Genomic DNA, 19,291 nt, shown 5'->3' with positions numbered 1-19,291 from the left:
CGGGCGGGAGGCGCGGGCGCTGCCCCGGCGGCGCTGTCAGAGCCGCGCTGCCGCCCGCACCTCGCGGCGGAGGGAGCGGGGCAGGGCCGGGCGGGGGCGGGACGCGCCGTCAGCTGATCGCACACGTGGGGGCGCGGCCCGGCCGCCCTTAAAGGCGTAGGAGCGGTGCGGCCGCGCCGCTGCGGATCTCGGGGCGCTGCCGTCCCGCAGCCTGACAGAGGCCAGGGAAGGGCCACGGACTGCAGCACAAGTCCTGGGAGGAGCGGCTGAGGGAGCTGGGGTGTTTGTCCTGGAGAAAAGGAGGCTCAGGCGTGACCTTATCACTCTCTACAACTGCCTGAAAGGAGGCTGTGGCCAGGTGGGGGTCAGCCCTTCTCTCAGGAAACCAGTGACAGGGTGAGAGGACATGGTCCTAAGCAACGCTGGGCGGGGTTCGGTTGGACACCAGGAAGAATTTCATCACATAAGGGATGATTAGACACTAGAATGCCCAGGGAGGCTGAGGAGTAACTCAAACACCCGAGGAGGTGTTTAAGGAAAGACTGGATGTGGCACTTAGTGTCATGGTCTAGTTGAGGTCGTGGTGTTTGGTCACAGATTGGACTCGATGATCTCATAGGTTTCTTTCCTAATCAGATTGATTCTGTGGTGGTTTCCTTAAACACCCTTGAAAGCAACGCCCATGTCTCCTACTGCAACCTGACATCCCAACCTGAGGCTTTTTCACAAATTTAAGGTGTTAGTAGCAATGCCTGACTCCTGGAGAAATGGAAGGAAACTTCTCCATGTGTGTGACAGTAGGATAGGAAATCTAAAAATGACACATCAAGTGAAAGAATAAGGGGAAAAAACAGAGTGTAGTTAAAAGAAGTAGGAGAGTAGGCAAGGAGATAGAAGAAAACAGCTGTAAATGAGGAGCCAGGAGCAATAGGGAATCGATATTTATAAGGATATTGGTGAGCAGTTCACCTACATCTAGTAAACTGTGGTGGGGCAACATAAATTACAATTACTGCTCTGAATTTTGTAACTAATTAAGGCCTGTTGTGGACAGTCTTAATTACTGTATCCAGAGAGTGTTGATAAGATGTTCCCCTTGAGCCTGCCCAAAACACATCTTGCCAATGGATAATTCATTTTCCTCATACATCTAGTCTAGAAAAAAAAAAAATATTCCTCTGACCGTCCTTACTTTACTTTGAGATTCAATATCAAATACATCTGCATAGCAACTCAAGTTTAATTTAGATGAGAGCAAATGAATTCTTTTGCTTTTAATTATTTAGAGGTTCATTAATTTTAGTACTTTAGTAGGTAATGGATGGAAGGAGGGATACAGGCTTGGCCCTTCCTTATATTCAGCATTTTGGCTGTTTTTCATGTAGTCACAGCCATTGCTGGCAACTGTCTCTTGATCATGAAATGTCCTTTTGACAGGGGGAACTACAGTGTAAAGACTACTTTAGCCACTACAGGGGTGGGTAAAGTAGGCCTCTCAATAATGTAACACAGGAGCAAGAAACTGATTTCATCACACTTCTGTCATCACATGTGATTTTTAACATTTTGCAGTGCTTTCCCCTTAACAATTAAAACTGTTTATTTCTTCTTTTTTAGCAGTAATACATCATTCTTGAGAACTGCTGCCTTTTGAAGTGCTTGCTTCTCTAAATGAAGGGTGACTGAAATGAGAACATCAAGGACAAGCAGATATTTCAGAACTGTTTCCTGTGAGACAAATAGGAAAGGACTGGGAATTATTTCTTCTATAACTGATTGAGAAGAAAATAGAATTATGAATCTAGAGAATTGCTGCAGAGATTCTGCTGTGATAGGAAAAGAAATAATTGGCTTTTATTGCAAGAAGGAAGATTAAGTTCAGCTACTGGAAAATAATGGGAAGGATGTTTCAACATGGACAGACATCAAAGCTAGCAGAATTTCTGAAAGTAGCCATGAGTTATAATAACATTTCTCAGATGTAGTTTTAGTTACTTAGCACTGATGTACATCTGGAGAAAAAGAACTAGAAGACCCCTCTGTTTTACATGAAGCTGATAGATCTGATTATGAAGATGCAGTGTGTTAATATATCCCAAGAAAAATGTTTATTCTGTTTCGTAAGTGTGATTTTCTTTCTAGCTGATAAACAAGACCTCATGATCTGAACACAAAATCAGTTTTAAAAAATCAAGAAATTTGTCATGTATACAATAAAAATCTCACAAACTTGATCAAAAGAGAAGTCAAGCTTAAATTTATGCATTAGTCCTTCTGTTCAAGGAATACATTATTCCTTGGGCCATTGCATAGCCTTATGGCACATTAATTTTATTACATAAAGTGGAGATTAACATTGAACAATAGCAGAATGTAAGCAGAATACAAGTCCTATAGCACATGCCTTCCAGCCTACATAGAAGTCATGATGTTGCTGAGATTTTTCTAGCAAGTCCTGTAAGATTTCTTTCATCTAAAATGAAGTTCAGTTTCATATTGGAATATATGCCTAATGCAGTGTAAGTTATCTTCATAAAGAAGCTTGTCAACAGGAACTCATATGTAAAGATAGGAAGGAAGAGATCAAAGTATTTAAATGGAGCAAACGACATGTGTTGGCTGTGAGGTAATTAGTCTGGTTCCAAAAATGGAAGTGAGCTTATGCACAGAAGCACAAGTTTCTCTTCAGTGAAATCCTGTCTCAAGAAAAATTTTCTGCAAACTTGTATGAAAAATAATCAATCTGGGACTCAGACTTTGACCCTGAGAAGTGCTGAGTACAACATTGCTTCTGTCACTGCAATTTAATGAGTGTTTAACCTAAGAGCAGCACCTGACAAATTCAAGCATTTGTAGCTCTAGCAGTTAGCAAACTCTGGTAGTGGATTTGACATAAAGGTGTATTTGTTACTTAATAGATATCAGCAAAATGGGAATTTAGAATGTGAATACTAATTAATATGCCTATTTCCAAATATATTTGAATGGAATGAGTATATTTTTTGGAATTGCATAGCCAGCTGTATATATGAAAAATTGTCCAGTGAGCATTATCTTGGAAAACAACTTGAATGGCAGGCAGTACCTCTTTTATTCATATTGCTTTAATTTCCAGACTCGTTAGTTAAACAGATTCTGTCATAATAATGCTTGTGTAGAAGTCCTGCAGAAAGCAGTGCTGCTATTTATCCAGTAGATGTACATAGACAGAGTGTTGGCACATCATGGTTTGAATGACTTGAAAACTGGGTATTTTACAAAAGGTTCCCTAAAACAAAAAGACCCAGTAGCACATCAGTGACTGAGACAATCTAAACCACTTTGCCACATGAGAATAATTTAATTCTTTAAAAGGACAAAGTACATGGTAAGTTTGTTCTCCCCTTGCTCTCTGCATCCCACCCATTTTTTAACAGAGGAAAGGCAAATGATTATTTTTTATTATTAGCAAGAAGGTGGTTGTTTTAATCACCAGGTTTTACTGATATAAGGAGACCTGATAGCTCTGTTTAAGAACATTAATTACTGGAGGGGCACAATATTTTACCCTTTTAATTAAAGTTGAGAAGAAAAGTATTTATTATCTTTGAAAGAACTGGAAGAAGCTACCTTACTCATACTTGTGAACATTAGTTTTCCAGGGTACAAGGTTGTTACATCAGCAATCGTCCCATCTTGGCAACTCATAGGATAGCTAGTAGGAAAGCAAAACATAATTTATACCTTCTGGTTAATACCATATACTTACTCTGGAAAAATAAAATCTGTAGGAAAAAACTCTCACTCCTATCCTCCCCTCAAAGTTCTGTCTTCATATTTCATTTTTCTCCTGCTTTTACAACATCTCTGAGATAAGTTTTGGCATGTTTTGCTGCTTTGCACTGCACCTCATGTAATCCTGGTCCATTTTCTTGTAGTCACTAAATTTCCCAATTTTTTTTTTCCTTATTCAGTATCCATGTGATGTCACTCATATCTTCTCCACAAAGTTGTGTCTTCCTCCTTGAATTTTTCCACTGCTTTTGCAACATCTCTGAGGTCAGTTTTGGCATGTTTGTGTCCTTTGCACTTCACCTCATTTCCTGCCAGACATTTTCTTGTAGTCACTAAATGTCCCAATTTTCTGGGTTTTGGGGTTTTTTTTCAGGCACATTTCGTTTGATCCTATCTCCTTTCCAGAGTGCTTGTGAGTCTTTCTTTTCTGGGTCGCAAGATTTCGTTTTTCTTCCCGAAAGGAAATTTCATTTCAGAAACGAAATCTTGCGATTTCAATGGGAATCAAGTGGGCAATCTTTGGACCATGTCCCTGCAGTTCCTGGCATCCCATGCCTTTTGATGGCTTTGACATTGGCGAAGATTTTTTTCTTTTTTTCAGTATCCATGCCATGTCACTTCTATCCTCCCCTCAGTGTTCTGTCTACATACTTGCTTTTTTCTCACATAAAAATGTGGACTTCTTTGATTTAGCATGCTCATACAGCAATATAAAGGTTCCCAAATGCTACAAAAACCTTTATTTTTTATGGCTAGAAATTTAGAATTGGATGCCTTAGAAGGTACAAACTGTGCTTAGTTCAAGAATACAAATGATGTGATAAAACAGTCTCTGACTTCATTGGCAGAATAGAAAAGAAGTTGGACAAAATAGGAAGTTAAGATTAGTTAGAAGAGTTCTGTTGTTCAGCAGCTGGAAAACGGATAGGAAAAAATATTTGAATGGTCTAATGGTAATAGATTTCTAGGCATACATTTTAACAATAAATGCATGTGGCCAATTGTGACCAAAAGTATTTCCTAGAAATATCCAGAAGGGCATAAAAATGTAAAAAGAGCTGGACAGAGAAATGAAAGAATGAAGTTTTCATTAGGAGAGTTTGAATATTAAATAGATGCCAAGAGCAGTCAGCAGTTTTATTTGCAGCTCAAATTTCAGTAACTTGGAACCTGCTGTTAATCAAACTCATGTAACTTACCGGGAAAGGGAGAAGGTGCTCTGAGTAAATAATGTTTGAAGCAATTTGCAGCTCTTTATCTGATATATTGACAAATGTCAACATGCAGAGATACTGCAGCCAAAGGTGAATGAACGCTATGACAGAAGCAAAACCTCTCAGTCAAAAATCTCTTTCTCTTCGCTCTAATGCTTTGCTACCTTCTGGCATTTTGGTCACCATGTGTACTATGGTTATATATCTATTTTTTTTGTTTGTTTGTTTTTTGTTTGTTTTGGTTTTTGTCTTTTTTTTGGTCTGTAAAAGAACACATAGATATGGAAACAAGCAAAAAGATTTTGAAAAGGATTTTTCACCTGTTTTCTCTATTGTTTCCTGAAATATTTGGCTGACCTTCAGGTAACCTCACTGGCAAAATAACAACAGGCAGTCTAAAAGCAAAGGTTAATAATGGAACAAGGTCAAAAGTAGAAACCAGTTTTCCACTGCAGTTACATTGATATACATTTAGTATAATTATAATTAATAATTAATTTTAACCTATGGGTTATGAATAAAGTGATTATAATATTACAGTTGATTTTATGTAGGTTATTTACTCTTTCCTGTGCACCAAAAAATGTTACTGTTGATAAAATGATGCAAAAAAATTTGCATGAGGAAATTTGAATATATTATATTGCCAAGTAGGCTGAAATTTACATATGATATTTTTTCATTTCTATGTCACCCCAGCTCAAGTTGGTACTGCTGTAGACTCATTTTTAATTTCATGACTGTTCTGTGTTAGGTTTTTAAACAGTTCCACAGCAATAAAATATGTAATTAACAGTCCTAGTCCTAAACTGGTAACCTTGTTTGAATTATTAGCAGAATTTGAAGACTAAATACCCACAGATATCTGCCTTGGTAGTAGGGTTTCTGTGTTTAAGAGACTTAAGAATTTGGAAGCCTTAGACTTAGGGCTTTAGGGTTTCTTCTCATATACACTTAAGAAAGCATTTGCATCTTTCCTTGATTTCTTTTTTGTGATATGTAGAAAATAGTGGTCTTGTGAAGATTAAAAAAAAAAAATAATTTCACAGTTCTGATCAGGTTTAATTCTCTATTGCTTGTGGCACTGTGGAAAACTTCAAGAGATGGATTAGAAGTTGTACTTTACCTTCATGTCCCTGCTAACAAGGGAGGTAAACCCTAAGAAATCTAGTCCTGTTTTTCGTAATGTCTGGTTTTCTGGGATGAACTGAACCTTTCAATTTTTGTGACTTAAGTGTGGTACATTTTATGAGGACTACAATTTTGTTCAAAGTTTGTAGTACATTTGTTTCTAATATTGTTTACAAAGTATTCAAATATTTATCTCTCATGTTCAAATTGTTTTGCCTTTTTACTGAATGAATATGTAAATAGAAGCAGTACAGTTAGACTCTGTGGTCTTTGCTCTAGTGTTAAAATGAAAGTACATGTGTCCCTTTGTAGCCTTTTCTTTTCTTTCCATGATGAATGCTCTGTTAGGCTAGAATTATACTTGTGCTCTAAATTTGCCCCTAAAAAAATGAGAGACACAATACTCAGTCTCTTTCAAATTATAAATGGGCTGGGTTCTGATCCAGTTCTTACAGCCTTCGACCTTCTCATTCGGACTCAGAAAATACTTATGTTGATAAGTTTTCAAATCATAGTCTTACTAAGGTGTGAAAAAAATGCCATTGCTTTACTAGAAGAAAATGTATCTTATGACCTACATAATGCGTCTGTTGTGTTTGAAGATTTACAGTGCCCATCCCACAGGTTTGCCTGTCCAAAGGAGAGGAAGGTCATTACACAGATAATGCTCTGCAGGAACCTGGAACATGGGTGACTGTTGTCTGCATCAGTCTTTCTCTTCACTCCAAAGGAGGAAGATTCAATAATGGCACATTACGAATTGGTGAGAGGAATTATAAAGTCTCAATGCAAATGAAGGTACAGATGATTCTGAAACAAAAGAAATTGCAATTTCCATATGACCTTGTGTTTCATATTTATACTGAATGTATTGTCCCATCTTATATGCCTACATTGTGTCTTCCTTAACAGTCCTGTCTTCCCAAGTCAGTGTGACTACAAACTCATAAAACTAAACTTTGCTTGTAGTGTAAATACAGCATATATTAGGAATATGCTTGGCAAAGCATTGCAGCAATATCTGAAGATGACCATTTTATCTCTTGCTAGATATAATGAACATCAGATACAAAGTCTCTGTAGTTCAAGTTTTTTCTACACTTTAACTTAGTTTGTTTCTGAGTACTAAATGAAAAGAAAAATGCTTTCTAGCAAAAATAATAAAATAACTGCTAAAAATTAATAAAATTTATCTTGGTATGGACGTACCTTTGTGCCGGGTTTTAGTCTCATCTAGGTAGTACATTAAGAAGAGAAAGGACAAAATAGTAACACACAGCTTAGAGTCTGAATGCCACTTACCAGTTCAAACAAATGTAATTCTTTTATTCATATTAGGCAATTTAAACTATGCAGGCATGTGAACACAACTTATAATTAAGCCTGCATTTTGCTATGCAACATATCCTTAGGAGCTCTTTTTTTCTTTAAAGCACATCCTAAAGGCCTACTGACAATAGAAGCAGATATTAAATAGGTCCTTCCTAATTTTTTTTTTCTTAGCTTTATATTAGAAATCCACGGGTCAAGTTTTCACTGTTTGTTTCGTATCACAGATTTTTAAGAAACTCTTCTATTAGTGTGAGTGGAAATAAGAAAGGAATCCTCTGCAAAATGGATTGAGAATCCATTTTGAGATTGGATGAGAATCCAATTACCCAATGATGGATGAGAATCATTGCCCAAGAATGATTTGACACCTCCTTTTAGTTCATTTATTTGGAAAACACTGAGTTTTATAATGCACTAATTCTGTGGTTTTAAATACAGAGAATGGTTGCCCACTCTGAAGTCACATGCAGAAATTCACTTATAAAAACATAAATTAAATTTGCATCTTCAGCATAACCTTTATGATTAAAGCAGTACTGAGAACATCATCTCTCTGGAAGGCAGGACCTTTTGTCTCAGAAAAAGTAGAAAAGCCTATACTCATCTTTACAAAGATGCTATACTTGATTTGAAGACCTAATTCATGTTTCTACTAAAATCACTCTTTTCAATAGAAGCAAGACACCGGCTACCTGACTTTCATATAACAGCTACTTTGTTCAGAAGTTTTCTTGTTAATTGAACTGGATTTTCATAGGTCTTACACACTTACTTCTACAGCTAGGCAGACTTGAAAGGAAAATATAGCTCTTGAATTCTGGCTACCCAGCATGCCTCATCCATGGCCAAGAGGGAAATGTAAAGCAAACAAGTGAAGTAGCTTAGATGTGTTTATCCAATCAAAACTAAACTCTAAAAGGAAATTTGATGATATAATTACTTGTCTCATAACTAGCACATTGATCAAAAGATGTATTTTGCACTTTGACCATGTAGCCTGTGTGTTTTTGGAGTACACATTTTATCTTTGAACTTAAGCTAAATTAGCATGACAAGATCTGACACTGTTACTTTCTGCATGGAGGATTTTTTAATTAGAGGAAACAAGATGCCATCTGTTTGGACATGGGCAGCTGACCCCGAAATGCCATTGCTCTCACAGCTCTCTCCACTGTATCTTGTTCCCAGCCCAGAAGATACTTCCAGTAATACTGTTCCCGAATGACTGGAAGCTACCATCCAAGATTATAACAGCACACTGGATGGCTTCTGAATCCTTAAAGCACAGGGAAATGGCAACAAGAATTGGGATAAAGTGAGATATAATAGTTGGATTCTGCTTGTTTAAATCCTTTGTCTTGCAGAATTCCATAGGAGGAATAGAAATAAAATCTAGCCCCTTAGAATCAGAATAGAGACCTGGAAGGAGGCAGAGAGAGGATTTTATGAAGTCTCAGAAGGTCAAGATTGATTTGCAATAAGTGGAAAAAAATCAGTATTGAGTTCTGCTGTGGCAGAGAAGTGGCAATGCTCAGCAAGTGTATTTGAGAGTTTCATTTCTTAGAACTGATTGAAAGCAGGGAAAGAAGAACTGGAATTGGCTTTAGGATGTTCCAGTGGGAAGGATGACTGGAAAAAGTCAGGTTTGTGAAAAGGGGTGGGATTATAGAAAAATGAACCCCCAGCAGATCTTGCAAAACAGGTCCCAAACACTATTGTTCACTTTGGTGGTGCCTGAAAATTAAACTTGCCCATTGCCATTGGTATTGGTGAGAAAAGCTTCCACAGATTTCAGCTGATTTCCATGAAAAAGACCTGAATGGTTTGTTAGCAAGCCCTGTTTTCCCTTGGGTATCTGGAGGAAGGCCAAGGAAGTCTCTAATACCCATCACTACCTTTTATAGAGCTTTTTGGATGCTGGTGGTAGTTGTGCAGGTGTACCTTTAAGATTACTCGGTTGCTAGAACTTATAACAATACATAAATTGTTCATGTTCTTTATTCCTCCTTGTAGAATAAAACTTCTGAGAAATGTTTCTTTCCCTCCCAAACAAACATATAAAAAATAAGAAAATAAAATTCATAAAATCCTTTTGAGAAAAATACAGGTTGGCAAGAGTAAAGGACATTATCGACTGAACTAGCTGGACAGAAATAAGTTATTTAAACAATTTAATTCTGATCATTGGGCTGTGTAAAATCAGGGGTGGAAAACAGCTAAAGGCAAAGTCTATTGTAACTCCCTAGTATATTAACTAAGAAATTTAATCTTTTTAAGAGTGTGAAAGCTATCTAACCATTTGTCTATAAAAAGCATGGAGTAAGGGTTATTGCCATTTAACAAAGAACCAAATGCTTCTGTGCCCTGGAGAACAGAAGATGGTCACTGACAGGGAAGGATTCAGTCCAGAAAGAGATTATGTGCTGAGCTGTCTTGATTTTTTCCTGGGAAGGGGTACCAAATGAATAGAAGTGTTAATGACAATTACAGTAAATGTGAACTTGCTCTTACTACAGGCAAGATTAGGTCTGCATTCAGTTTTTTTTCTGAGATAACCACAATTACTTACTGTATGTAAAACCACAGAATTAGTGCATTATAAAACTCATTTAGTATTTTCCAAATAAATGAACTAAAAGGAGGTGCCAAATATTTAATTTTAAATATCAGTAAGGAACCCTGAAAGAGCTATCCTGTTCGCAGGCAGAAGCAAGCTGCTGTGAATCAGGGTATCTCTCAGCATTCCTCATCACTGCCACTCACTTCTCAGGCTCTACTAACCTGCTTTGGGATTCAGGATAGAGAAATGTGTGACTAGACTTCTGTCAGGATAAGGCCTCCTGCTGACAGACTTTGTGCAAAGGTCTGTATCATTAAATATGCATTAAGTTTTGAAGAGACTCAGGAATTAAACTAATTCCATATACCTTATAGTAAAATGTAACTGCAAACTAAGAATAGGCAAAATGCTCATTTTATAGTCTCCTTATGTTATACAAACTCTACATGACTGACTAAAATTCCATGTTATTATTTACAGGAAACTGCAAGTATATAATTAAGAGAGATAATCACAGGGTTATAGCAACTATGCTAATGGCAATCCTAAGAAAATCACAATTCTTTGTTGTATGTTTTTTCACATATGCAGTTTTACACATTAGCATATACAGTCACTTGTCTCTCTTACTTTCACTGCAACATTTTTTCCTAATAATGTCCAGCTAGTGGCTGAGGCTTATATTTTTTTTTTACTCATTCTACAGTATAGGCATTAGAAAAATAAATATTTCATCCTTTTGTCCCTTTGCTATTTTTAGTCCAAAGGAATGCAAAATTCAATTTCAATATGAACTTTGCCCAAGAGAGCACTGAAAGCTGAGTGTACAGTTGTTAATTTCAAATTGAATTGAAGCAATTTCATCCTGAAACAGCTTTTTTGGTAGACAAAATCCATTAATAGTACTATAGTATGATGTCTATGAATATGCACTTTTTGTATTTTCCTTGCAAACCAATGTTCTATGGGTGAGTTAAACAAAAGCAATGGCCTTGCAGAGGACAATACAATTATATTTACTTTACCAGCAGCAACAAATGGTAAATCTGCTGAAAACGTCTTAATTTCTATTCAAATGCAACCCTTTGACAAACTTTAATTACTGTGTGTTTTCTTATTTTCTGAATACCTACTCTCCTCTTTCTGTATCCCTGTAATATCAGCTGCATTGTAATGATGCCCAAGCAGCCACCCACTAGCAAGTGACATACTTGGTGCCATAGTAGGGCAGCTGGGAAGGTTTACCCCTTCTACTGTCTGCCTCTGATACCTGAGTCAGCAAGCTGTTCTTTAGTTTCATCAGGAATGTTAAAGGTATGTTCACATTAAACTCAATTTCTTCTTTGTCACTAGTAGTACACCTTCCTACTTAAAATTTTCGTGATCCTCTTTTTTTGCTCTTTTTCCTCGGAAAGCTTCATATGATATTTTGTGGTTTTGCATATGTGTATTAGAAGATACTGTTTCTCCTAAAAATAATAATAATCTAAACAGGTCTATGATGCTGATACTTCTTCCTGCACTCTTTGAAAGTGGAATAAAGAGTCTGTGATTTTCCAGAAGCCAAAGAGAAAAACCTACCCTACAAACAAGAACCAAATCGGATTTCTTACCTCCCAAGGCAGTGCCCCTAACCAAAGTCCAGCCAGCCTTTCTTGCTAATGTCTTGGCAGCAGCTTGGTGACCTATCTTGTCGGTAACAAAACCAGTTAGTGACAATCATCTGAGCAGCACAAACAATGCTGCAGACATGCTAAGGAACAGTCTTGTGTATCCAAGAATCTAAGGTGCATTAGAGACGAGTAGGGGAATAGATACAACAGAGACCATGTACTCTTGGAAATGCATTTCCACTCAGGCAATTTACTGAGTGAGTGGGAACTTTGCAATAACACTGCCCCATTTTCTCACTGTTCTTATGTGTTTCCAGAAGGAGGGTCTAAATACAGCATGTGAATTTAGCCACTTCAGTGCAATTCTTTCATCAATCCTTCATGCAATTACAACTCCAAAGGAGAGGGAAAATAAGACAAGGATGTGAATATTCTGACTCCATCTTGAAGAATTCTTGCTTAGGAATACACTTTGTCTTTTGAAGATCCTCCACATAGTCCTGGGGATGGAAAAAACTGGCAAGAAGCTGTGTCATGAATAAATGCAAGTAATGGCCCTGAGAGGCCAGAGCATGGTGCTATTTACACCAGGTTTGTAGGTTCAATCCCTGTTATAGACTACTTAATTAAGAGTTGGACTTGACGATTCTTTGGGTCATTTCCCACACAGAAAAATTCTGTGAATCACAGTGTCAAAGATGCTGATGGTGCTCTCAGCCAAACTGTATCTTAAATCAGGAAAACAGACTGAAATATGGTAAGGTTGTGTAAAAGCTTTTTAAGGGCTAAGTATTTTATGTGGTAACTATAGATTTCAGCTCTTGAAGCAAGTCCAAAGCATGCTTTACAGGGCTGTTTTACTCTCATTAACCTATTTTAGATTTTTCCATTGAGGGAGAGGTTTCTTGCCTTTAACCCATCTGAAGAATATGTGAGAAGGAATACCTGTTGTATTTTATTTCTAGTTTACTTCAGCGTGAAGGATATGGGTAGATCTGGATCATATATGATTTTTACAGTCCTGGCAAAACAACAAACTACTTTTATATGTAACTAGTGTGAAATTTGATCTCTTGCTTCTATGTGGAGGCCTTAAGAATAAAATGGAGGTGAATTTGTTAATTCATTAACATGTAATTCTGTTAATACTTATTCAGAGAATTAAAGCTAAATATTGGTGTTATTCTGAACACATAAAAACCCATAAGTAATGGTACTAAATTATCCAGACACTAGGAGATTCTTTCAAGTAAAGCTGTTTATATTGTGAGCAAAAAGCACTGTCTATTTGTGCTTAGAGCAAATGATTCTTATTAGTGTTGATCATTAATTCTTCATTTGCACCCTGCTCAGCAGTTCAGCATGCATATTAATGCATTGTCTTAGAACTGAGCCGTAGGCAAAAGTATGTTTTTCACACACTCACTGTTTTAATGGCTAGCTTTCAGAAGACTAAGACACATTATTGCGTACAAACAGGTGTTGGTAGAAGTCCCAACAAATTCTGTGGTATATAAATAGACTTCCAATCTAAACATTTTAACCTGGGTCCTACAAAATCCTGCCTACATTTCCTAATATCATTCTACTGTAGGTGAGGAAGTACTGGTGTATCTCTGCTGGAACAGTGGGCAGAAAACACCCAACAGATTCAGTCTCTAAACAGTGAAGTGCCAAGAGGTTTCATTTTACCACATCAGCTGACTCGTAATTCTGAAGGGAGAGGAGCAGACAGAAGTCACAACGTGTTCAGATCTAACTTCACTTTTGAAAACTGTACATTACTATCTGAATTAATTCCCAAATGTGATTCTGCCTTTCCGCATATCTCACATCCTTATAGCAAATTGTGTCTTGTGAAAAACAAAGAACAGAAACCTAACAAGTGTGGCTGTAGTGCAGTAAATTTTAAAAACACTTAGTAAGAAAATGCTAAATTTCAGATTTCCTGTGCACATTTATTTCAGCCTGCACGTGCTTGTATATTATAATATGCTGTCCAATTATATAACTCTACTGTATATTTTCCGCTTGACTACTATATCAGTCAGAATTAAATTTTTCTCCTCTTTACTTTTTAGTAAAGAATTATTGATGCATGTGGTCTCATGTTTTTCTTATGTTTTTTACTCACCACTTCTCAAATTCTGTCTGAGGACAGAAGTCTTTTTTTTCTGGTCACATAATCTGACATTTGCTTCTTCACAGATACTATGTTTCTAAGATTCTATGATACTAGTCAGTTCATTTTCACAACAATCCACTAGGATGAGAGATTATTATTGCTTTCTTTCAGAAGCAGGAATGAGGCACAGAAAGTTAAAGGTCAAAGTATTTATTGATTTTGGGCACCTAACATAAACCAGAAAGGATTCTGTAATATTTAATACCAAGTAGCTACCGGCCAAACCACTTTTAATACTTCCTGTAAGTACAGCTCTCAGTGCCTAGCACTGCTGTAGGTCTTGACATTCCAGCTCAGACCTGCTGTAGTGGAACAAACCATGGGCTAATGGCTTTTTCTGCTAGCCTTTCTCCCAACATCTGGAGGTAATAACTGCAGGGATTTGTATCAAGTAACAGAAGGCATCAGTCCAACTGTTTCAAACATGCAAGCAATCAACTCCATATTAGTTGGTACAAAAGGCAGAGCTGACATGTGGCAGCCTCGTATGCCAGCCAGCTTGGAGCTGGAAAGACAACTCCTAATGAGCTCACCCACACAAGAGATGGGAACATACAGGGTAACAAGATGTTAGAGGCAAGTGCAGCAACTACATTTTGGAAGGCCATAATGGCTTTTTGTCTTCTCAAGTGGGACTGAATTTTGCAAACAGTCATGTACCTGACATGTAATTGGTATGTAGCAAGCATATCTTGTAACCACTTTACCTAGCTATCTAAATGCTTGCTTCACACTTGGATATGGATTTTTTAAAAAAAATACATGCATGAAATCAATGTGTGACATTTGAAACCAGGAAATTAAAATTATTATCAGAGTATGTAAAGTGGCTTTAAAGACTAAAGAAATTGAACTACTGAGAAAAAATATTAACATAATGATTCTACATAATCAGAGTATAGAACTGCAACAGTAGGATAACTGAAACACACTTTTCCAGATTGCAGAATAGTTTGGTGTCTTTTTATGGTATCAACAGGATGCATTTTTTACTCTGGGAACAATAGCAACAGGAAACTGTATTTGATTTCTCAAAATAGCAGAGACCTCTTGCACTATTTTAGTACCTAAACATAGGATGCTGGTTTCCTAGGTTCTAGACTAGACCTTAGATTACAGAATTACCACTTGATGGTATATTGGTCCCAAATCTCTATTGCACTGCAGGCTGTGCATGTTAGCCCTCCCACAATTACAGTTCATAGAAGAACTCATTACTATTGTTTGCACACTGATGGCTAAGTGCTCTCTACGGCTCGCTATACAAAGGAAGAATGAAGCATGATTTGGCATCTGATTTGGCCCTGACTCTTGTTCCTGAGCAGAAAAGGGGCCTGTCTCCAAATTACACAGATTGAGGCTGGAGAACTAAATGAAAAACATAATAAAACTGTATCAAAGTAGGGAGGAACTAGAAAGCATCCCTTCTTCCTCTAGGTCATATTCTTAACTCTAAAATGTTGTACATTAAAAAAAAAAAAAAAAAAAAAGGGCATTGCCAAAAAAAATCGAACATTGAACCAGTGGGAAAAAAATGCCATAGGCTGTGAACCACTGGTATGTGATTTAATAGTCTGTCATTGTTCTTAATCCTGTTATTGTTTTCTTTGCTATTTGTTTCCACAGCAAAATTCCAGCAGTGGTAGAAAATGAATAGCGGTGAGACAGTTTGGAGTCTATATGAAACTGTCTGGTGGTTCTTTCTGTCCTGGATTTTTGCTAGAATAAGATTTAATCCTGTAGCCTTTACTTTGCAGATATCCTCAGTGAATGTTCTGGGAATAGCAATGACAGTAGGGAGTTGACAAATTGGACAGATAACCACGAATTATTCAACATCCAGCTGCCTTTAGCTACTATCACTCAGTATAGTTTGCTGAATGACAGCTCGCTTGTATGCTAATAACCAAATTTCCTTGTGTTTAGAACATTTTGTCTTTCATTCTACTTCAGTCTTCCTTATCCATCCATCAGTCATTCTCTTTGTAAAACTGAGTATGTTTTGAATTGATAACGAAATGTCAACAATGCTAAGTCCTTTGACAGCATGTCAAAACCCCCTCTGTGGTGTTGCTTATGATTAACTCTTCCGAATTTTCCTGTGGCTTTGTTCATCCCTGCACAAAGAAACCCCTCTTCACTTTGTCAACAACGGAGTCCAGTCTGCTATCTGGAAGTTCCTTTAACTGGCCTCAAAGAAAGCTACAACCTATACAGAATAGCTAAGTAAACACGCCCAGTAAATACATGAATTATTTTTTAAAACTTCTCTCTAAGAATAGCTAATCATATTCAAGTTCAGTTGTACTAATTACTAATTACTAATCTTTGACCACAGAACTACCCCATTAGCCTTTACAGACTTAATTTACCTCCTTCGTACAGCAAAGATTAATATGGAAGAAAGAGCTTCTACTGTGAAAATAAAATTGTTTCTATAACACGTGAGTTAAATCTGCCTTTGTAAATATTATTTTTCTCTCATGACCTCACTACAAACACTTTATTTCTTGCAGAGCATGCTATGTAAACATAAACCTTAGCAAAATAAAGTTTAATTAAGGATCTTCTGACCTTCAGTTGAACAACATACAAGCAACAGATTTTCACAGCAGTTACAATCTGTGTTATAAAAATAGCTGTATTGACAAATATGTGTTGGGAGGAAAGTATTGCAGTAATGAAAAGAAAGTGCTATCTTTCCTACTAAGCAAGTATCTGGTCATGTTAAATAAATGTTTACATGTACAGAGATCTTTGTTTAAAGGGTATGGCAAAGACTGAGTTAGATTCTGCCAGTATTTTATATGATGCAAAGGCTTTTTTATGAAGAAAAACAAATCTCCATTTTTTCCAGCATATGTGGCAGGAGGTCTTTGCAAATAGGCAAGTGTACAAAGCAGGACAGAAAACATTTTTAGATTTTGAAAATTCTAACATGTATAAACAGAAGGTCAAATAAGAGAGAGGAGAAAGAGTTCTAAATTTCAGACCTAACATTCTTTTAAAGCATTCATGACTCACATATGTGGAATAATGTACTTATCCATGTCCCATAAATTAAGGTTCACAGTAAATTAACAGATAATCTTAAAAAAAAGTCTGTTCAAGCTCTGTCTTTTGAGATGAATGCATACCAGGAAAGAAAATGTAATTTCAGAAGTAGTATGGATGATAGTGTTAACATTAAGGGCATAAATTCTGCACTGATACACACTTAAGTGCAAGTCCAGTAAAGATAAAGGATTATGTAGTTTATATATCAGAATTTGTTCCTCATACTTAACTGAAAACTATCAACAGAAAATGATTTCTAGCAGCAGATTTTGCCACCTCTGCAGCCTTTCTGGCATTGCCAAAGTCAGGAAATTAGGACAATATGAGACTATTGTTTTAATTCCAACACAAAAGGAAATAACAATTCTGACATAGGAGCCAGATTTTGATTGGCTTTCACCATGTGGAGGGGCAAGGTGAGACAGTATTTTTTGCCAATGAATTATTCACTTTTCTTCTAAGAATTTCATATTATTCACTAAGTCACCATATGAAGACAATAGCATTGAGACACCATCAATGTCCTATCTGTCACTCTAAATTTGAGATTTTGGAGTAAGCCTTCCACTCTCATTACTTACCCAGTCAATCTCCAGCTGCTCATTGTCAGCTAAAGATGCTTGACGCAGTAGTTAATTCCCAGGGTACATTGATATCCAACAGCATATTTATGTCATTCCAGAGAGGAATTGTTCACTGACCACAGCAAACTCTTCCTGTAAATCCTTCACAAATCCCAGCAGTTTCTTTTTAAAGACTTTCTGGATGAAGTACTTCTACCCTAGGATCAGCAGACAGTCACATTCCAGACCAACACATTGACACTCAGCCCCAACAAGTTCTCAGCTGAGTTTTTAGGGATTCTTTGAACACAAAACTTCTTAAATCTCAAAATTCATTTAGTAAGTTCAATTATTTTCTGGTAAGCAGTTACTTTGACAAATATATCCAGTACACTACATATCTTCGCTTAGTTCTTAGGAAGAAGAAAGAAACAAATATCAAAAACCAAAAGGAGATACTGGGTGCTTTGTGCTAATTACATACTAGCATATTTATGTGTAATGTAGAACCTACACAGTACATAATTTTAAAGAGCATAAATTTTGCTACTTCCAGAACTTCATAGATGGGATCTTCAATACTTGCATTATTTTTACTAAAGTGGTCCACCTGAAAACATGCACAACTGAAGATGTCCCCATAGATAGGGTTTTCACTTCTTAAATGTACATGCCAGCACTAGCTATGAAATTTTAACAGGCCAAAATAAATACATGAGTCTTACTCTACTTCATTGCCTTGAGCTATTCCTACCAAATCTCAAGTAAAACCTTCAGTGAGGTAGAGGAGGAGGAAACCTGAAAATTGACATTCTTCCTGGAACACTAGTTGATTTTTAACTGGTGAAAAGTAAGACTGTTTCTACAGCAAGAGTGCTTTGGATCCTGACTTTCAACAGCAAAACAGAGCTTTTGACCCCCTAAGGCACATTATTCTCTTTTAATTGTTCATTTCCTCTCTACTGTTTTGTCTGCAAGAATTGAACAGGTTATTATCACTCTAAAGAGTTTGCTTTCTATAGGAATTACTCAAGAATTTGTGAGGCATAGATGCATTTGCCTCTAGCATACATACAATTATTTAAAAACAAGCCATGTGAATAACAAAGCGGATTTGTGTAAAGAGTTGCATGACATCACTGTAACTTGTACAGTAATGTAAAATTTAAAAATCATTGTTATCCATGTTGTATTTCATTCCTTCACTATTCTGTAAAGGTGTTGTTCCAAGAGCAGCTGCTGTGCTCCCGTCAACCTTCATCTGCTTCATCCTCATCCTTCATCTGCCCTTCTGTCATCTCAACATGTCAAGAAAAACTAGTCTTGTAATAGTGGTTGCAAAATGATAGTCCATTCCATGATTACTTATATTTCTTACAATACTTCCTAACAAATGAGCAAACACTTGATTCATAGTGCAAAAGCTGGGATTAGTTTTCCACTTCTGAAGAGGCCCATAAGTTACAAGAGAGCATCAGTGCCCTGGAGAGTTTTTCCAAGAGGTCGAGCAGATCCAGCTTTTTCCAGGTTTTGAAGGACATGACCCACAAACAGAAGTCTCCCTTCAGTAAAGTTGGCTATGCAACAACACAGTCTTTACTACTTGCAAGAATTTTTATAACACAGCATGAAGTCTTGCTGCAGAAAGAGTTATGTTGTGATTCACTGACCAATATAAACACCATGTGATTGGAATGAGACATTACTAAAAAAAAATCCCTCAATATTTATTGAAAACAGAACACTTAGTATCTGCTGATTAGACGCAGCACTCAGGACTTGTGGTTGTTTATTTCTTCAGCACTTGCACAGATTCAGATCTAACAATCCAGCTAAAAAGACAGCTCATAGCTTTAATGAGC

The sequence above is a fragment of the Pyrgilauda ruficollis genome, unplaced genomic scaffold (genome assembly GCF_017590135.1).
Source record: "Pyrgilauda ruficollis isolate IOZ18807 unplaced genomic scaffold, ASM1759013v1 scaffold25, whole genome shotgun sequence".
Taxonomy (NCBI): domain Eukaryota; kingdom Metazoa; phylum Chordata; class Aves; order Passeriformes; family Passeridae; genus Pyrgilauda; species Pyrgilauda ruficollis.
This window is presented reverse-complemented; position numbering follows the sequence as displayed.